This window comes from Aedes albopictus, chromosome 1 (genome assembly GCF_035046485.1).
Source record: "Aedes albopictus strain Foshan chromosome 1, AalbF5, whole genome shotgun sequence".
NCBI lineage: Eukaryota > Metazoa > Arthropoda > Insecta > Diptera > Culicidae > Aedes > Aedes albopictus.
The window spans coordinates 276,357,104-276,377,836 of record NC_085136.1 but is presented as its reverse complement, the minus strand read 5'-3'; the positions used below and the strand labels follow the sequence as shown (position 1 = coordinate 276,377,836).

The window sequence follows — 20,733 nt, the reverse complement described above, 5'->3', positions numbered from 1 at the left end:
TCTGTCTTCTGTCTTCTGTCTTCTGTCTTCTGTCTTCTGTCTTCTGTCTTCTGTCTTCTGTCTTCTGTCTTCTGTCTTCTGTCTTCTGTCTTCTGTCTTCTGTCTTCTGTCTTCTGTCTTCTGTCTTCTGTCTTCTGTCTTCTGTCTTCTGTCTTCTGTCTTCTGTCTTCTGTCTTCTGTCTTCTGTCTTCTGTCTTCTGTCTTCTGTCTTCTGTCTTCTGTCCTCTGTCCTCTGTCCTCTGTCCTCTGTCCTCTGTCCTCTGTCCTCTGTCTTCTGTCTTCTGTCTTCTGTCTTCTGTCTTCTGTCTTCTGTCTTCTGTCTTCTGTCTTCTGTCTTCTGTCTTCTGTCTTCTGTCTTCTGTCTTCTGTCTTCTGTCTTCTGTCTTCTGTCTTCTGTCTTCTGTCTTCTGTCTTCTGTCTTCTGTCTTCTGTCTTCTGTCTTCTGTCTTCTGTCTTCTGTCTTCTGTCTTCTGTCTTCTGTCTTCTGTCTTCTGTCTTCTGTCTTCTGTCTTCTGTCTTCTGTCTTCTGTCTTCTGTCTTCTGTCTTCTGTCTTCTGTCTTCTGTCTTCTGTCTTCTGTCTTCTGTCTTCTGTCTTCTGTCTTCTGTCTTCTGTCTTCTGTCTTCTGTCTTCTGTCTTCTGTCTTCTGTCTTCTGTCTTCTGTCTTCTGTCTTCTGTCTTCTGTCTTCTGTCTTCTGTCTTCTGTCTTCTGTCTTCTGTCTTCTGTCTTCTGTCTTCTGTCTTCTGTCTTCTGTCTTCTGTCTTCTGTCTTCTGTCTTCTGTCTTCTGTCTTCTGTCTTCTGTCTTCTGTCTTCTGTCTTCTGTCTTCTGTCTTCTGTCTTCTGTCTTCTGTCTTCTGTCTTCTGTCTTCTGTCTTCTGTCTTCTGTCTTCTGTCTTCTGTCTTCTGTCTTCTGTCTTCTGTCTTCTGTCTTCTGTCTTCTGTCTTCTGTCTTCTGTCTTCTGTCTTCTGTCTTCTGTCTTCTGTCTTCTGTCTTCTGTCTTCTGTCTTCTGTCTTCTGTCTTCTGTCTTCTGTCTTCTGTCTTCTGTCTTCTGTCTTCTGTCTTCTGTCTTCTGTCTTCTGTCTTCTGTCTTCTGTCTTCTGTCTTCTGTCTTCTGTCTTCTGTCTTCTGTCTTCTGTCTTCTGTCTTCTGTCTTCTGTCTTCTGTCTTCTGTCTTCTGTCTTCTGTCTTCTGTCTTCTGTCTTCTGTCTTCTGTCTTCTGTCTTCTGTCTTCTGTCTTCTGTCTTCTGTCTTCTGTCTTCTGTCTTCTGTCTTCTGTCTTCTGTCTTCTGTCTTCTGTCTTCTGTCTTCTGTCTTCTGTCTTCTGTCTTCTGTCTTCTGTCTTCTGTCTTCTGTCTTCTGTCTTCTGTCTTCTGTCTTCTGTCTTCTGTCTTCTGTCTTCTGTCTTCTGTCTTCTGTCTTCTGTCTTCTGTCTTCTGTCTTCTGTCTTCTGTCTTCTGTCTTCTGTCTTCTGTCTTCTGTCTTCTGTCTTCTGTCTTCTGTCTTCTGTCTTCTGTCTTCTGTCTTCTGTCTTCTGTCTTCTGTCTTCTGTCTTCTGTCTTCTGTCTTCTGTCTTCTGTCTTCTGTCTTCTGTCTTCTGTCTTCTGTCTTCTGTCTTCTGTCTTCTGTCTTCTGTCTTCTGTCTTCTGTCTTCTGTCTTCTGTCTTCTGTCTTCTGTCTTCTGTCTTCTGTCTTCTGTCTTCTGTCTTCTGTCTTCTGTCTTCTGTCTTCTGTCTTCTGTCTTCTGTCTTCTGTCTTCTGTCTTCTGTCTTCTGTCTTCTGTCTTCTGTCTTCTGTCTTCTGTCTTCTGTCTTCTGTCTTCTGTCTTCTGTCTTCTGTCTTCTGTCTTCTGTCTTCTGTCTTCTGTCTTCTGTCTTCTGTCTTCTGTCTTCTGTCTTCTGTCTTCTGTCTTCTGTCTTCTGTCTTCTGTCTTCTGTCTTCTGTCTTCTGTCTTCTGTCTTCTGTCTTCTGTCTTCTGTCTTCTGTCTTCTGTCTTCTGTCTTCTGTCTTCTGTCTTCTGTCTTCTGTCTTCTGTCTTCTGTCTTCTGTCTTCTGTCTTCTGTCTTCTGTCTTCTGTCTTCTGTCTTCTGTTTTCTGTCTTCTATTTTCTACTTTCTTTTTTCTACACATAAAAATCCAATACTTGAAACTCTACCCTATGTCTATGCATGCCGTATTCCCCAAATTTGATGCTTGATTAGCAATCTGAGATTCAAATCAAAACGGATGCTTCCTCCCTAGCTTGAAGAACCTTCGTCGCAATAAATTATCCGTAACGAGCCAGAAATCAACCTGTTATCCCTTTGGGACACAAAGAAAGCGCCACGAACCGAAAGATATAAACAGGAGGAAAAGCAAATATCAACCTTCGCCTGCCCCTGCCCCTGTTCATGCATCCTTGAAACGCCAGACTTCGACTTCTTTTTCGGAGCCGTCGCGCCGGTCGTACGGGTTCTCGACTCGAGGACAATCCCTCCATCCGGAAAGCAGCGCACAAAAGAAAAACATCGAAACGGCCTAAACAAATATGTAGCCGGCGGGGACTTTTCATCTCCGTGGATTTCTGACGCGGAAGATTGCTTAAAATGGAAATTAAGTTGACCAGAAGCACGGTGCCGTGCTGTGGAGAGGTCCTGTACGTCGTCCTTTGTTTGGTGTCCTCCAGGCGAAAGGAGGTCGCACGTCGTCGTTGTGCCATACCTTCGTCTAATCAACGCCAAAAAATACTTCAACCCGAAAGACTTATTATTCGTTCTATTGTGATAAAGTTGTTGATTAGATAAGTTTGTATGAGTTCCAGCTCTTGCAAGCATTTTCTTATAGATTTTTAAAGAGTACTTTTGGAGGGCTTCGAGAAACGAAATTCTTTCGAAAATAGAATTAAATGATGAATTTGTGGGACGCAGCTGTGCCAAATTTTTATTTTATTTTTTGTGCTAATCTTCAAAGATTAAAAAATAAGAACATTCATTACCGGAAGTAAGCTGTTCGACGCAACCAGCTGCTCATAAACCAGGTAGACCAAATTTTGGCCATCTCAGACCCCCCCCTTTCCCTCCTCGTAGACTTTCGTCCATACAAAAAATTTTAAATTTGTATGGATCGTAGACTTTGGTCAGACCCCCCCTCTCCCCACAAAGTCTACGTGGTTTATGAATGGTCCCCTAGGTTTCCGTTAAGGAGAAGTGAGGAGTCAGCCAAATAAACCAAATATGAGATGCACCGTCTGCAATAGAGGTGGCTGAGCAGCAGCTTGACAAAATCATCGACTTTGCACCCAACACAAGCAAGGACCCTTCCACGGCCCTGTTGCGACTTCGTAAGTCGATGGACGATGCCAAGCAAGATCACGAGAGACTCGTGAAAACTGCAGCAGTGTCAGAACCTCCGAAAGCAAAAGTTACGAAGTTCAAACAGACGGAAGCCGTCGCTTTCGCTGGAAGCCCAAAAACTGTGGCGGATGCGACTGTTTTTGATAAGCACTCGCATAAGCGGATGAGGCAGCCGTCAGATGAGAAGCTGTCTTTTTTTTTCTTCTAAACCATAGGGGGATAATCTGCTCAACAGACACCCTAACAGAAGGTTAGAGTAGTGTAGGTCTGAGGCAGTCTTCTACAACAAAAGTAAAAGCCAGGACTACTCTCTCCTCGTACCCACTAAACACATTCCTATGGTCGCCAAACCCTACGTCTCTCCGAAACCACCAAGAAGGTATTGCTTCAGAGAGAGGCTAGTGCACATCGCACCCTCAAGGTTAGCTGCGTAGCCCAGCAGCAACGAACATCGATGACTCGCTCTGGAGAGTCCATCACGGTAACATGCTGGCACTTAGCCAGTTTCCCGAGTGGTCCTCGCCACTCCCTTTGTCCTCGGAAGGCGGGCAGGGTCAACCCCGCCCGCGCCCAACCGCTTTGCAGACATCAAGAACTGATGCCCACGTGCAACCCGATCTGACCTGCTGAAGGCAAGGGTATCACTACCCTTCAGGCCCTATCAGCTGCACCAGAAGGTTGCTGACAGCAGAGTCTCAACCTGCCCCGACCCTTGCCGGGGACCCGTTTCCAACCGCGGGCTCGGATCCAACCCAGTAGACCGACGCCACGACAGCACCGCTACCGGGACTTCCTCTCCGCGGCCACTTAATCGCTGTAAGGGTCGATCTCGACCGCAGGGCACCGGTATGACCTACGAAGCCGACTCCGAACCCCTGGAACCTCTTGTACTGCATCTGGACAAGCCACTCTCCGAGTCCACGCGCCACCTCCTCTGTAGCTCCCAGACGATATGGGTGATAGCCGTTGAAACGGCGTTCCAGCCAAACACACATCCTCTGGACCAAGTTGTCCGGGTTTGTGTCCTCCCCGCATGTGGCAAGCATGCGGTCACGCATTGTGCGAAAACGCGGGCACACGAACAAAACGTGTTCCGCCGTTTCCTCTAAACCATTGCACACTGGGCATTCGGGAGAATCCGCATGCCCGAAACGGTGTAGATACTGTCGGAAGCAACCATGACCTGTAAGGACCTGTGTCAGGTGGAATGTTACTTCCCCATGGCACCTATTAATCCAACTATCTTCCCTCGGTATCAACCTATGGGTCCACCTTCCTTTGGTGGAACTGTCCCACGCGCGCTGCCATTTGACCATAGAGGCCATCCTGGCAGTCCTGCGTATGCCTCTTGTGCCGCGTATTTCGAAGCACTCCATGTCCTCACTGATAAGAATGCTGATAGGCACCATACCAGTAATGACGCAGAGAGCGTCGTGTGACACGGTACGGTACGCGCTCGCAACCCTCAGGCACATAAGCCTGTAAGTACTTTCCAGCTTCCGTCGGTAGCATTTAGTACTTAGCGTGGTGCCCCACGCCGGGCCGCCATACCTAAGTATGGACGTAGCAAAGCTAGCCAGAAGCTTGCGCTTACTGGCGTACACCGCAGAGCTATTGGACATCATCCGGGACTGTGCCGCAATAGCTGTGGAGGCTCTTTTACAGGCATAATAAACGTGGCTACCGAAGGTAAGCTTATCGTCGATCATCACGCCCAAGTGTTTGACGGAGCGCTTAGATAGGATAGTACACTCTCCTACACTGATCTCCGTCTGCTGCTCCGACTTCAGGTTGTTAACAACCGTCACCTCTGTCTTGTGGTAAGCCAGCTCCAGTTTCCTGGACCGCATCCACGCCTCCACAACCTTGATCGAGTCGTCGGTAGTCAACTTTATCTCCTCGATCGTTTCACCGTAGACTTCGAGCGTAATGTCGTCGGCAAATCCGACAATCACCACTCCCACAGGGTACTCTAACCTCAACACCTCGTCGTACATGACATTCCATAACACCGGACCCAGGATGGAACCTTGCGGAACTCCTGAGGTTATGTGAAAGCACTACCGACCCACCTCCGTGTCGTAAACTAGTACGCGATTCTGAAAGTAGCTTCCGAGAATCTTGTACAGGTACTCCGGTATCCCCAGACGCAAGAGCGCATCGGCAATAGCAGACCAGCTGGCGCTATTAAACGCATTCCTTACATCAAGAGTCACTACCGCGCAAAAGCGAATTCCCCTCCTCTTAGGCTCGAGTGCTTTCTCGGCGGTTTTTGTAACCGACAAGATAGCGTCTACGATGGACCTCCCCTTCCGGAAGCCGTACTGGTTACTCGAAAGACCATTTTCGCCCTCGGTGAACCGCAACATTCTATTGAGGATGATCTTTTCGAGCACCTTCCCCGCCGTGTCAATCAAGCATATTGGTCTATATGCCGACGGGTCTCCGGGCAGTAGTACCAGGCTCTGCCTCTTCCAAGCTTCTGGGAAAACTCCCTCGTCCAGGCATATCTGCATAGCAGACCTGAACATCTCGGGAGCCTCTGCAATAGCTACTTTTAAGGCCAGGTTCGGAACTCCGTCCGGACCTGGGGCCTTACCTACGCTAAGGGACTTAGCTATCCCCGCAAGTTCCACATCGGTGACCTTCTCCTCATCGCCAGCCCCAGTCACTGGCTGTCCTACGAAAGGGGGCCAAAGATTAGGATCATGACGCGGAACATCTCCGGAGATTGCTCTGATGGCTCCTAACACCTCTCGTCTTGGCCATAACGATCCTGTAGGCGTCACCCCACGGATTCATATTGGCACTCTGACAGAGACCTTCAAAGCAGGCCTTTTTGCTTGCTCTTATCTCGGTGTTAAGCGCGGCTTTTGCAGCGGCGAACACCACCCGCCGTTCGTTCTCGCTGCATCCGCCGCCTAGCTCGTAGGCAGGCGCGGCGCAGGTCCGCAATCGCGTCGGTCCACCAGTAAGCCGGTGGCCTCCCATTTCTAGGATGTGTAAGGAGAGGCTTTCAGCCCTTACCCGCTGTTGCCCGACAGGGCGGCCTAAAGCAGGGTACCTCCACTAAATTAGGACTTCGGATGGAATTAATTGTGTAAATGTAAATAATTTTGCAATTTTAAATACTTATATTTTAATCTGACCTTTTGCTATTTTGCCCCACTCTCCCTCATGCGGCACTTCTCGATGGTCGATTCGTTGGGGCCCTTGCTGCAGTAGTGGTGGCGGTCGCTGTTGGCTTCTGCGCTCCCGCACGGTTTGTGCGGAGCTTCCTCCTTCTTCTTCTTTTCTTTCTTCTTCTCGTTCTTCTTCTTCTTGGGCACTTTGGGGGTTGCCTAAGCAACCGTCCTTGACTATTAGCTAGGGGGAAGAGCGGACTCCTTTATCGGATCCCCCCTAGCGACTTTGGCGATAAACGCCGGGCAAATTCACTCGCCGTGAACAGCCCTGGTAGTCTCCACGGAGTACTACCACAGGTGGTGAGCCCCTTTACACCTACCTGTCTTCGTCCTCCTTGACGTTTAGCTACACGGGCGAGACTGGCTCTACTGGCTGAGCCCGTGTAGCGAGGACGGTGGGTGTGTAGGACACTTGACGGTACCGCCGGGAAGCGAAATCTCCTTGATAATTAGCTTCCCGAATGGCAGCGGTCCAACACCCTTTTCACTGCACTTTCACAGCACTTTTTCCAATGTTCCCGAACCACGGGCCGGCACTAATGGGTAGGTATTCACTCACTTCCGAGGCTGGGTACAACCTTCCAGCTGGCTCGCTTTGCAAAAATCACAAAAAACGGCACTTTCCCGGTGAAATTTCGCGGAGTGAACAATCGATCGCGACCGTTGCGCTGCGTGGTTCGTAACTTTCTCTCTCACCAAAAACAAAACAACACCACACACCGCACTCGATTGTTTCTGCTGCTCTGCTACTCGATGTGTGCCATGTGGTGGGGGAGCTTGGGGGTCAAATGCCTCACCGATACAATAATTAACGATTTTATTTCCCTATTTTAACTAAACTAAATTCAAACAAAAATTCATAAAAAAAAACAAATTAAAATTATGCAAAACACAGTGGTGTATGTGGGTAAAATGCACACTAAAATTAAAGTACACAAAATTGTAACCACAGGTTACAGATGGGCTCGCCTAGGCATGGTCGCATCGCACGCACGCGAGAGCACCGCTACCAGCTCGTCGCCGTCTAAACCGATTAAGTTTCGCTCACGGCGAAGCGCCTCCCTAAATACCGCTTCGTCGAAGTATGATGTCTTCCACCTGCGAGGGCTTGGCCTTGGCCTAGCCGCCTCTTCTTCTATCCGCTGTCTGCTGTTGTTGTAGTCGATACTGTAGCGAACCACCAGGTGGTCGCTGTGAGTGTAGCCATCTACTCTCCAGTTCGAACTACTTGTTAAGCCAGGACTACAAAAGGTCACGTCAATAATTGACTCCGCTCCGTTTCGACTAAGGGTCTGTGTCAATTGGCGAATTAAAATTAATTTTCAATTAAACTTGACAGTTCGATAATTATTTCCTTAGGAGAACTGTCAAGTTTAAGTGTTGAACTGTCAAATTTAAGTAAAAATTAATTTTAATTCGCCAATTGACACAGACCCTAAAGGTACTCTTGGTACCGACATTAGCCAAGTCGACATCTAAGATGGCCAGTGTTTCTAGCAGGATCTGACCCCGCTGGTTCGTGAAACGGCTTCCCCATTCCACGGCCCAGGCATTAAAGTCGCCCGCTATTACCACCGGCCTTCGCCCTGCTAGCACGGTCGTTAAGCGGTCCAGCATTTGCGTGAACTGCTCGATCGGCCACCGCGGAGGCGCATAACAGCTACAAAAGAAGACCCCGTTTACTTTGGCGACCACGAAGCCCTCATAGGTAGTAGACACCAACTCCTGAACGGGGTATTTACCCGTCGTCCATATCGCCGCCATTTTTCTGGTCCCATCCGCGACCCAGTTGCCGTTGCCAACGGGTACTCGGTATGGGTCCGATATGATGGCGATATCCGTCTCCCACTCAGAAACTGCCTGACAAAGCAGTTGCTGAGCCGCATCACAGTGGTTCAGGTTCAGCTGCGTTACCTGCACTGTGATTTGTTGTTCACTACGGCTTTCTTGAAGGCCGGGCACCTTGGACCACCCATCGGATGTCTGTTGTTCGAGGATTTCCCGGTACAGATCATGCATATGGGCGGACTCGTGCAGCTTTGGGCTTTATGACCTTCAGCGCCGCAACGCCTTCACAGTTTGCGCCTGTCGGGGCCTTTGCAGTCCCACGACTTGTGCCCTGGTTCCAGACACCTGAAGCAAACCTCTGGTGGCTCGTGGAATGTCAGGTGACATACACACCAACCCACCTTTATGCTCCCTACTTTAACGGACTTTTTGACGTCCGCCACAGGAAGCTGAACCAAAGCTATCTGTGTCCCTGCTGGCCCTTTCCGTAGCTTAACGGCTGCGGCGGCCACCTGCACATCGCACTGTTGCCGCAGTGCCGTGACGAGCTCTTCCACTTCGGTGATCTCATATTGACCTTCAGAGTCGCCTCATGTGTCAGAGCCCTCACCTGCACACCCTCACCAAGGACCTCTTCTGCCAGCCTCTTGTAGGCGGCGCCCTTGTGTTCCTTCTGGCGCTTCAGCTCCAGGATCATCTTACCCGTACGAGTACGTCTAATACTGCGTACGTCGGCTCCAAGACCCTCAAGCTTGGCGTCGCTCAAGATGAGGAGCTGTCTGGCGGTGCCCGTAAGGAAACAGGGGGTTGCGATCGTATAAATACAAATAAACAAAATTTTACAAAAAAAAAAAATCGTTGTTAGGCCGTCAGCAACCACAGACTAGGGCGAACCAAGGTGAAGGCCCTCCTTGTACGAAAGTCGTACAGAAGAGGAAGAAGAAAAAAACGCAAGTCGTGGAGGTTAGGGACGCCAAACCAAGGCGTAAAAGAGTAAGTGCCAAGAGCGCGCAAGGCGACGCGCTAATCATCAAGATAGTCGAAGTACTCAGACGTCTTGAAGGCGATGCGAAGCCAAGCTCGTGGATCTGGGAGCCGACGTGCGCAGTATCAGACGTACTCGTACGGGTGAAATGATCCTAGAGCTCAATCGAGACAAGGAGCGCAAGGGCGCCGCCTACAAAAGTCTGGCGGAAGAGGTCCTTGGCAAAGGGGTCGAGGTGAGGGCTCTTACAGCAGAGGCGACTCTAAAGGTGAAGAACCTAGACGAGGACACTGAAGCGGAAGAGCTCGTCACGGCACTGCGGCAACAGTGCAAGGTGCAGGTGGCTACCGCAGCCGTTCGGTTACGAAAGAAGCCAGCAGGATACGAGTAATAGGTACAGCTACATGTGGCGGACGTAAATAATTCCGTTAAAGTAGTAAAGATCAAGGTGGGCTGGTCAGTATGCCATCTGACCTTTAATGAGCCGGAGGTTAGCTTCAGGGGTCTGAAACCAGGGCACAAGTCATGGGACTGCAAAGGTCCTGACAGGGGCAAGCTATGCAGACGATGCGGCTGAACGAGTCCACTCATGTGTTTGATTAGTTCCGAGAAATCCGTGAACAACAGACACCCAACGGGTGGTCCAAGATGCCCGGCCTTCAAGAAAGCCATAGTGAACAAATCACACTGCAGGTAATGCAGCTGAACCTGAACCACTACTGTGACGCAGGTAAGCTGCTGCTTTGTCAGGCGGTTTCTGAGTAAGGGACGGATATCGCCATCATAGCGCACCCATACAGAGTACGCGCCGCCAACGGCAATTGGGTCGCGGATGAGTCCAGAAAGGTGGCGGCGATATGAACAATGGGTAAATACGCCGTTCAGGAGTCGGTGTCTAGTCTACTACCTTAGTGGTCGCCAAAATAAGCGGAATCTCTTCTGTAGCTTCTATGCTCCTCCGCGGTGGTCGATCGAGCAGTTCGCTTGGATGCTGGACTGTATGATGACCGTGCTGACTGGGTGAAGGCCGGTGGCAATAGCGGTGAACTTCAATGCCTGGGCCGTGGAATGGGGAAGCCGTTTCACGAGCCAGCAGAGTCAGACCCTTTTGGAGACACTGGCCATACTAGATGACGACCTGCCTAATGTCGATGCCAGGAGTACCTTTAGTCGGAACGTTGTGGAGTCGATTATTGACGTGACTTTTTGTAGAACTGACCTAACAGGTAGTTCGAACTGGAGAGTAGACGATAGCTGGCAGCAGTTCGCTACAGTATCTACTACAACAGCAAGCAGCGGGTAGAGGAAGAGACGGCTAGGCCAAGGTCAGGCCTTCGAAGGAGGAAGACATCAAACTTCGATTAAGGGGTATTTAGGGAAGCGTTCCGCCGTGAGCGAAGCCTACTCAGTTTAAGCGATGACGAGCTGGTAGCGATGCTCTCACATGCTTGCGATGCATGAGAGCATGCCTAGGCGAGTTCACCCTAGAAATGGGAGACCACCGGCTTACTTGTGGACTCAAGCGATTGTGGACCTGCACCGCGCCTGCCTACGGGCTAACCGGCGAATACAGCGAGCACGATCTGAGGAAGAGCGAAACGGACGGTGGGTGTTGTTCGCCGCTGCAAAAGTCGTGTTGAAGACCAAAATAAGGGCTTCGAAGGGCTCTGTCAGAGTGCCAATGTGAATCCGTAAGGTGATGCCTACAGGATCGTGCTGGCCAAGACGAGAGGTGTAATGGCTCCAGAAGAGCAATCTCCAGAGATGTTGGAGGGGATCATCGAGGGGATTTTCCGCGTCATGATCCTAGTCCTTGGCCTCCTTTCGTTCCACCGATGAGGAGCTTGCGGGGATAGCAAAGTCCCTTAGAGTAGGTAAGGCCTTAGGTACGGACGGAGTTCCGAACTTGGCCTTTAAAGTAGCTATTGCGTTTTGTTCAGGTCTGCTATGCAGGAATTCCTGGACGAGAGATTTTTCCCAGAAGTTTGCAAGCGGTAGAGCCTGGTTCTATTGCCAAAGGTGGGGAAACCACCCGGAGATCCGTCGGCATATCGACCATTATGCTTGATCGACACGGCGCGGCGGGGAAGGTGCTCAAAAAGATTACCATAAACAGAATATTGAGGCACACCGAGGGTGTAAATGGTCTCTCGAGTTACCGCATCATGACCCTAGTCCTTGGCCACCTTTCGTAGGACAGCTGGGGGCCTGGGGCTGGCGATGAGGAGAGCGTCACCGATGTGGAACTTTCGGGGATAGCAATGTCCCTTATCCTCCACTTGACCTTAAAAGTAGCTATTGTAGAGGCTCCCGGGATGTTCAAATCTACTATGCAGAAATTTCTGGACGAGGGAGTTTTCACAGAAGGATGAAAGAGACAGAGCCTGGTCCTATTGCCAAAAGCGGGAAAACCACCCTGAGGCCCATCAGCATATAGACCAATATGCTTGACCGACATGGTGGGGATGCGCGTTCTCCTGCGTTCTCCTAAGCTGTAGTTCGCGCGCCTAAAATATTGAGGAACTATAGTCCTGTTCAACGACGTAGGTTGAACTTGCTCGAAGTTGCTGCATCCCGCTATTACCCGTTTGATGACAAATGGGTAAGAGCAAGATGCAGCAACTTCGAGCAAGTTCAACCTGCGTCGTTGAACAGGACTTATATGTTTCATACGATGCTGAACGGTTGGACGAGATATCCCCGTTCTATATAGCTTTATTGCTACATCAATATCCACATCAAGACGCTGCACAGTAGGCCAGGCTGCTTGTATTGAATTTTGTATTGCGTGCTTGCTTGCTTCTTGTATTGCATCTCCGATGTGTTGCAAGCATTGATAATGACAAGACAATTATAGAAGTATAGACTAGACTGCAACAGTATGTGGCAGCAACATCCGGTTGCTTCAATCGCTCTAGATAATAGGAATCCTTAAACAACTTACATATCTAGAAACTACCATAGAAATTTCACCACAGATCATTCTAAGAAGTGTTATTTAAACTTATGATGCTGCAGAAACTCTACGCTAATTGAATCGCGTTCCAAAGGAAGCTTTCTCATTCAACATCGAATCAAAAGATCCCCGGTTGGTCGGTGGATTGTCCTCGCCTAGATTTCTCCGGAAATGCTTTTTGTTGGCGGGCGAGCGGCACAGCAGCGGCGCGGCGTCCACCAAAACGAGCCAACGCGAGGAGTTACACTATAAATTAGCAATTATGAAACTTTTCGCTTTCCTGCTGGGCGTTGATTTTCTTTTGTTGCCACGTTGGTCGTTGCCGTGGGGAAAAAACTTCCCGCGGCTCTCGGACTGGTGTTTGTTGGAAAGACGTTTCTTTCGCTGTCGCTTCCGCATTGTTGGTCGGTCGGTCGGTCGGCGGCGCGGTTTGTTTGTTCGAGGTGCAAAACTTCTGGTCACTTTCCACGTGCAGTTTTCTTATAATTAGCTAATTGGAAAGTTGTTGAGAATAATTCAAACAATTAAGGTTAAACTTCGTAGAGTTTCGTTTGACTTTATGAGCTGCGAGGACAAAACATGTCGGTGACACGAATCCGCCGTCGAGTTGGTTGGTGTCATGAAAAACTGGAAAAAGGGTCATTAGGGAGGATCGCGTGGCGTAGTGTTAATAAATCTGCCAGTCCGTCACTAAACCAACAAATTCACACCCTCAGTGTTAGAAGCTGTAGGTAGGGAACGGAACGAACCCTTCCAGTTTGGCCGTTCCCAAATCTGATTATAGAGAGTTGTAAACCAGTTTGCCACATTCCGTATCCTGTCGACCTGCTAACATAACCGATCCAATGAAGTTTCCCAGCAGACGACGTTGACACAAGTCGAACATAAACGGCTTACATTCTATCGGGGGAAGGTGTAGTTTACCCATAAAGGGTTGAGTCATGTACCTACCATAGGTGCAGCCAGCCGCACATGCCATCCGTCGTCGTCGTCGTCGTCGTTGGGTGACGAACGTGACGGATTTCGTGATATCGATCACATTGATGGCCGTTTCGTGTTTCGTGGAAATGCTGACAGCCGCACTGTGGGGTGTGGGTCCATAAAAAAGGTATACATTTATGACTACATCATATTCAATTCACTAGGTGGATGGTGAGGGAGGGGGTGTGGCGATGGTGAGTGTTTTCCTATAGTTGCCCGCACGAAAAAGGCGTAAAATATGGAAGCAAGATTTTGACGGTAGAACGCGATGCGGTGAACGATATTGACAGAATCAGCAAGTTCTACCTACGCGATGGTTTCGGTGGTTGGTAGGCATTTCGGCCATCCAACAAACCGATGACAACGGTCATAAAATCGCAATAAAATGTTCCCAGTACGGACGTGATACGGTTCATGGTTGCATAAAACAGATGAATGGAATAACATGATGTAATCCTCCCCACACATATGCCAGAAGTAGAACTTTTCTAAGGATTATTTTGTATGTTGGCACTCACGACATGTCAATCAAATTAGTCCATGTAATTGCCACATTTTTTATCTAATGTAGTGTTCTGGAGGGAGTTCTATTCCCACCTCCACCTGTGAGCAATCACAGGAACCCCGTTGGGACCTTTGGTCGTAGGCTGACAGGGAAGGAGCTGGGGAAGGAGGTTTGCATCTGCAAGCCTTAGCGTCTGTTCTCCATGAAGAGCGGCTCACAATAGAATCTGTTCCTCATGTTAGGAGCAACTGATTAACGCCCGACTCTCAGTGAGAGATTCTAAGCTCAACTGTGCACCATGGTCGTCCGGAACGTTGGGAGGTTGGTGCCCGACCCTGCGATCCAGTCGAAACAAGGGGACGGCATCCTATTTTTTCTCTATGGAGTTTGACAGGTTGGATTGTGCCTCCTTACGTGGAGCATAAATTTATACTCCTGTCAAGATGTTCACCAACACAATCGTGAAAGTGGAATGTTTACCTTTTTACGAGGGATATCGAGTCAAAACGCTTATTTCAGATTAGATCTCAATAATGTGTTGAGCATGAAAAAGCAAAATGAATGAACTATTTTGAACTTGAGCGTGTCAGTATTTGAACCATGTTCCTGCGGAGTACTAATTCTTTGTAAAAAGACACACAAAACTTCTTTCTAAGGTGCATTTTTCTTCATTTGCTCCCGCTGCTGTATTGAGTGAATGTTAGTACTGGTGAGTTCTGGCTGACCACGATAAGCGGCAACAAAATCAGATCACCGTAGCACCCCCGTGAGTCGAAACCAATTGCAACAGAGAGTTATGCAACATTTTTACATGAACCAAGACCAACCCCAGCCATGAAGATAGAATTGCGATTGGAAGCTTGTTACGTGGATCTGTCGCAAGGATGGAAATCTAGTGATCATGATCAGATTTCAAATGTGTCGCGGTTGAAAGGCATCGCGCGATCATAGCAACAACGATAACATTTTGTCGTCAAGCATCATAACAAACTACGGTCCGAGAAGAATGATTCGCTCGTCATGTGCGGGCGCGATGCGATCGCTATCATGAAGTCGAAAAGATAAATTCGCGATTTCATTCACTTTTTGAGCATTCTTACTTATTTAACTTGAAGATATGCTTATGAATATATTATTTCTAATAATGAATGCGGTTTACGGATGCATAAGTGGCCTAAATTGTGATGAATAAAATTTATCACGACTTGTAACATGATCCGATAACGGGTCATCACGGAATAAACCGTGCATCAGATGCTTTGATTGCACGGTGATACGAGCACGGTGTGAGGCGTCGGCACCATGCTACTGAAAGAACAAGGCTATCTTGGATTATTCGTATCCTGTATCATTTATCGCTTGATGTGATTTTCTTCCATCCTTGATCTGTCGAGCTCTGAACTTCACCAGGATCATCCGCATGCTCGCCGATCTATTGAAAGATCTAGGATTCGGCATCATAGCATCTACTAGAGCCGCGGCAACACACGTGAGTTGAGAACTGCTTTCTTCGTGAAGAGCAATGCACAATGGGTCCAGAGCCGCATTTACGAAGACAAAAATGTTTGTGCCTAAATCTTAAGTTTTAGATACATGGTGTCTTTGGGAAAGTTTCTTCATATTTTTTTCTCATCATTGTGAGATTAGGGTGGTCCCTCTAGTTTAGCTGATCCAAACATCTGCTTTTTAATAGTTTTATGTACGTTTACAAAATGTTCTACAAAGTTGTGAAAGAACTTATTCGGAGCAAGTTTGCGAAGAAACCATTATTCTATCTCTTATGGTTCCTAACTTATATTTTTTTAAAAGAATCATGTTAGGGTGATCCATGAAATTCAGTTTTCTTGCAATAACTTTTAATCCATTCTTTTCTCGTAAAAACTTTCTTCCGAGCACTTCTAGAACTATCAATGACGCATATTTTTTCCAAAGAGATCAATGTTCTATCTCTCATAGTTAAAAAGATATTGGCTTTTTTCTTCAAAACATCACTTTTCTTCAAAAATTCATATCTCAAAAAGGAGCAAATAAATTTTCAATCGCTGAATTGCATTGAAAAGATCGTACTCTGTTCTATTGATGGTGGAAAAATTGTGAGTACCTTTTTTGTTTGAAGCTTTTTATTGATTTTTGAAAATACGGTTTTTTACATAGAAAATCAGCTGTAACTCTTAAAATCGATGAGATACAAACTTGGCGTCTTCGACAATATTGTGAGTTTTTGGATGCTCTGAAAGTGCTCAGAACAAAGTATAGCAAAAAAATCAACGCATAAAATTATAATGAGTAAAAACGGATTTTCATATGGAAAACAAAACATTTTAAGAAAATTCTAATCGTCTTTGTTAGATAGATCGAAGTAACCATGTCAAAAAAGTTTAAACTTGTTTATATTCTACATTCCGTCAATATACTCAACTCAAAAAGTGGTTTTGAGCTATTTTCTATCAACTAAGTTTTAATTTTATTTCTTTAATTCATGGATAGCGAAAATGTGAATCACTGATAATGTTGATGTTAACGTAAAAGCCTATCAAAAATACGTAATTTACAATATATTACCATCATTGTGCCTTAATGGTGATGACAGTATAAATAAACATTGGTTCTAAAATTAAATGGATGGCCATTCATCAAGCTACTTTGATTTATCTAGCAAAGACCAGTTAAATCTGCTTGAATTGTATCGTTTTCCACATGAAAATCCGTGTTTATTCAATATAATTTTATGCGTTGATTTTTGCGCTATACTTTGTTCTGAGCACTTTCAGAGCATCCAAAAACTCACAATATTGTCGAAGACGCCAAGTTTGTATCTCATCGATTTTAAGAGTTACAGCTGATTTTCTATGTAAAAAACCGTATTTTCAAAAATCAATAAAAAGCTTCAAACAAAAAAGGTACTCACAATTTTTTCACCATCAATAGAACAGAGTACGATCTTTTCAATGCAATTCGGCGATTGAAAATTTATTTGCTCCTTTTTGAGATATGAATTTTTGAAAAAAGTGATGTTTTGAAGAAAAAAGCCAATATCTTTTTAACTATGAGAGATAGAACATTGACCTCTTTGGAAAAAATATGCGTCATTGATAGTTCTAGAAGTGCTCGGAAGAAAGTTCTTACGAGAAACGAATGGATTAAAAGTTATTGCAAGAAAACTGAATTTAATGGATCACCCTAACATGATTCTTTCAAAAAATTATAAGTTAGGAACCATAAGAGATAGAATAATGGTTTCTTCGGCAAACTTGCTCCGCATGAGTTCTTTTACAACTTTGTAGAACATTTTGTAAACGTACATAAAACTATTAAAAAAGCAGATGTTTGGATCAGCTAAACTAGAGGGACCACCCTAATCTCACAATGATGCGAAAAAAGGTTGAAAAATATGAAGAAACTTTCCCAAAGACACCATGTATCTAAAACTTATGGTTTAGGCACAAACATTTTTGTCTTCGTAAATGCTGCTCTGGACCCATTGTGCAATGTGCTTGGCGCCGATCGACGGAAGAATGTGCAGGTTGGATCAAGAGCCTATTCGTCAACTTTCTCATAATCAACGTGCACAGTTCTCACTCCGGAATCACTGATGATAACAAAGATGCACTCTACAATCCCTGCAAAAGTCACGACATCAAGATCATTATAGGGGATCTAAAAGCTTACCCAGGCCAAGAGGAGGAATTCAGACCGACGATTGGGAAGTGCAACGTCCACTTACTGACTAACGAAAACTAACTACGATTCAATGACACACATGGCTCCAATAACATGGCCAAACGTTGAACCTTCTTTCAACACCGAATGCTTTATCGTTACACCTGGAGTCCTGGAGATCACCACAGCAAACGGAATTACAAAGCAGCCACGTTTTGATTGATATACGGCACATGTCTAACATTATTAACGTCATTGTACCTATCGTGGTGCTAGCATAGAAGTCAGATTCGTACAGAGGCTCATAATCCTCATAAGCTCACGTGTTATTATTTTCCTCACTCGCATAGAGTTTGTCAAAATATAAGGGGTATAGTGGTATAGGCCTAACCAGAAGACGTTTACAATCAGCTGATATTGGGGGTAATTGACAGTTCTCCTATGAAAATGACAGTTCAGCGTTTACGCCTTTGTTCGGCAGTTGTAATCAGCGGCATATACGGACCTGCCAACTGGAAAGGCCTATTCACAAAACAGATTAAATAACTGTGTAAGCCATGATTATCTAATTATTGAAATCTGGCGTTCAATTCGAAAAGGTCAAATCTGCGTAGAAATCCCAACAAACATACGACATATTCAAACCGAACGCCAGATGTGATGACCCCTTGGCCGACGCGTCTCACTGAGACAATACGATGCGAATGGTAACCCGTCGTTGACATGTGAGATGACACTGTCATGCGATAGAGCGAAGAAACGTCATCAGAGGCTGGATGACTATGCAATTTACCCGAGAAAGAAAAACGATTGAAGTTGTGCTTGGTTTGAAATCTTATTACTAGAATGTATCTATAATTCTATCTATTACCTAACGTAATCCTGTGCACCGAATTAGCCAGCGATTCAGGAGAATTCAGATGGTAACATTTTGATAATACTTAGCCTTTTAAATCCTAAATTGTGAATTTCTATCCTTTGCCCAGGTTGTTTAGATAGCAAAGTCCAAAAGCTAAAATAATTGGACAGCAGTTAATTAAACGTTTAATACGGTATTCACCGGTAAGTCTATTTGAACTAAATAATTACGAACACCGTGAAATAATAAAATAGTTTCTAGAAATAGCCGAAGATCAACTTGTAAGAACAAGGTTCCGAGCAACAAAGAAGAAGCAGAAGAAAGAAGTACTGCGAACTATAAGAAAAGAACTAAATGTAATACGGTAACTTAAACGAAAAACATGAAGAAACTAAACCCTGTTTGTTATTTTTAGGAAGTTTTTATCGGTCTATTAAAACGATTAGAAACTTGGAAGTCGCTTCTTTTCTTCCGATTCACAATCAACACCAGAAATGTTTCATGAAATTGCGAATGAAATAATCATAAACGCCTTGGTGATTGCGACGTTTAATCAGTTAAATCAGTTTACGCTGTTTAGTGAATCCTCTAATAATGTCAGTAGAGCAATGGTATGCTCCCTCGAGAGTGCGAGTAAAGCCTGGAACACATAGCGTCCGTTCCGCCGAGGTTTGCGTTTTTTTAACAGTGGGAAATGTGTCAAACTACTGTCACGCAAACGTATGCATTGTGTGGGACACTTAAATGCTAGAGAGTTTGCTGTCATCTGTCATTTGTGTGTCATCCCTTGAGCCAATGGTGTTGTGAACCTAGCAATTGGATCACAGCAACCCATAGTTTTAAAGTAGAGTTAAGAAGTTTTCTTTTACTTGTCATTCCCAATAAAACCTTCGATCAAGCAACACGTTATTCTTTCAAACGTTTCAAACCGAGTCCTACTTCACTTCTAACGGTTTGCGGATCTCAAGAGGTTATGGGCGACAAGCATAAGGGAGCGGCCATCCATGGAATCCCTCAGTTTGCGGGAAATGGATACGATACCTGGAAATTCAGAGTCCAGGTGTACCTTGAAGCTTCTGGTGTGTGGGACGCGGTAGAAAAAGATGCTCCGGTGGAAGCGGCTGCGGCGACCAAGTTCCAAGAAATGGATCGTAAGGCCAAGTCGTTGCTGGTAAGCTTGATTGCGGATGAATACCTCGGATGTGTTCGGGAAAAAAAGACCTCAAAGGATATGTGGAGGGCCCTCGAAGAAACTTTCGCCAGGAAGTCGGAAGGAAGGCGGACCGTCATTAGGAAGCAGATTGCGCGCCTCCGTCTGCAGGAAGGTAAATCGCTTCGTGGACATCTGCTGCAGTTCGAGGACCTTATCCGGCAGCTTCGTGTGGCTGGCTCCAAACTTGAGGAGGGTGATGTCTGTTCAGCACTGAGTCTCACCCTACCCGAATCGTTTGACCCGTTGATGACGGCGTTGGAGAATCTCCCGGAGGATGAGCTGACGTACGAACTGATGAAGACTCGGCTACTCAGTGAAGAATCCAAAAGGATGGACAGGATGCACAGTTTTGAAGAAAAACCTGCGGCGTTTATTGGAAAGAAGAAGCAGACGAAGGAAAAATTCACCGGAAAGTGTCACGCCTGCGGAAAGAAGGGCCACATGAAGCGCGACTGCAGGATGAACAAAGGTGATGTAAATGTGGCTTCCGGTTCCAAGTCGGTGGTGTTCATGGCGGACAGCGGTTCAGCTCAGCAAGAGAGCGACAGGAACCTGGAATTTCTGCTGGATTCGGGTGCTAGCGAGCATCTAGTAAACTCGAAGAAACACTTTTCATCGTTGAAGGAGCTGGAACACAAGGCAATTATTAACGTGGCAAAGCATAGAGAATCTCTGGTCGCGAAGAAATCAGGCGTGATCAAGGGATTGAGTAACCGTGGAGTGATCATGGAAGCAAGAGATGTCCTGTTCGTGCCGTCCCTTCGAGAGTACCTGTTGTCCGTTAAGAAGCTGACAAACGCTGACGTTGAAGTCCTGTTCAATGGAAAGATTGCAACCCTGAGGAAAGATGGCGTGGTTATTGCGACGGCGCACCTCCGTGGAAACCTATGCGTTCTGAAGCTCGAAGTTCATCAGGTGAGTGCTAACATGGCAAATGTTGAAGACATCAAGCTGTGGCACCGCCGCCTCGGCCATTTAAGTGAAGGAAGCATGACGGCGCTAGTTCAAGAAGATCTTGTAACTGGTGTGAAGTTCAAACCACAGAAACTGGATTTTTGCGAAGTATGTGTTCTTGGTAAGCATTGCAGAGATCCTTTCAACGGCTCGCGGAAAGAGCAACAAGCAAGGCCACTTCAACGGATTCATTCGGACGTATGGGGACCAATCGTGGGATGGTAGCCGTTATTTTGTGTCATTCATTGACGATTATACTCACTTCGCTGCTGTATACCTGAAAAGTCTGAAGTTTTCGCGAAATTCCAAGAGTTT

At 46.3% G+C, this 20,733-nt stretch overlaps 1 protein-coding gene and 1 long non-coding RNA gene across 2 annotated transcripts in view; both read left to right on the top strand.

The window, feature by feature from the left end:
• Positions 1-20,733, top strand: part of LOC115259474 (uncharacterized) — a 730,118-nt gene that overhangs the window by 194,029 nt on the left and 515,356 nt on the right. The window lies entirely within an intron of this gene.
• On the top strand, positions 18,047-18,661 carry LOC134287457 (uncharacterized). The gene is made up of 3 exons (XR_009997319.1): positions 18,047-18,315; positions 18,379-18,454; positions 18,513-18,661. It is a non-coding gene; the product is annotated as an uncharacterized LOC134287457 (long non-coding RNA).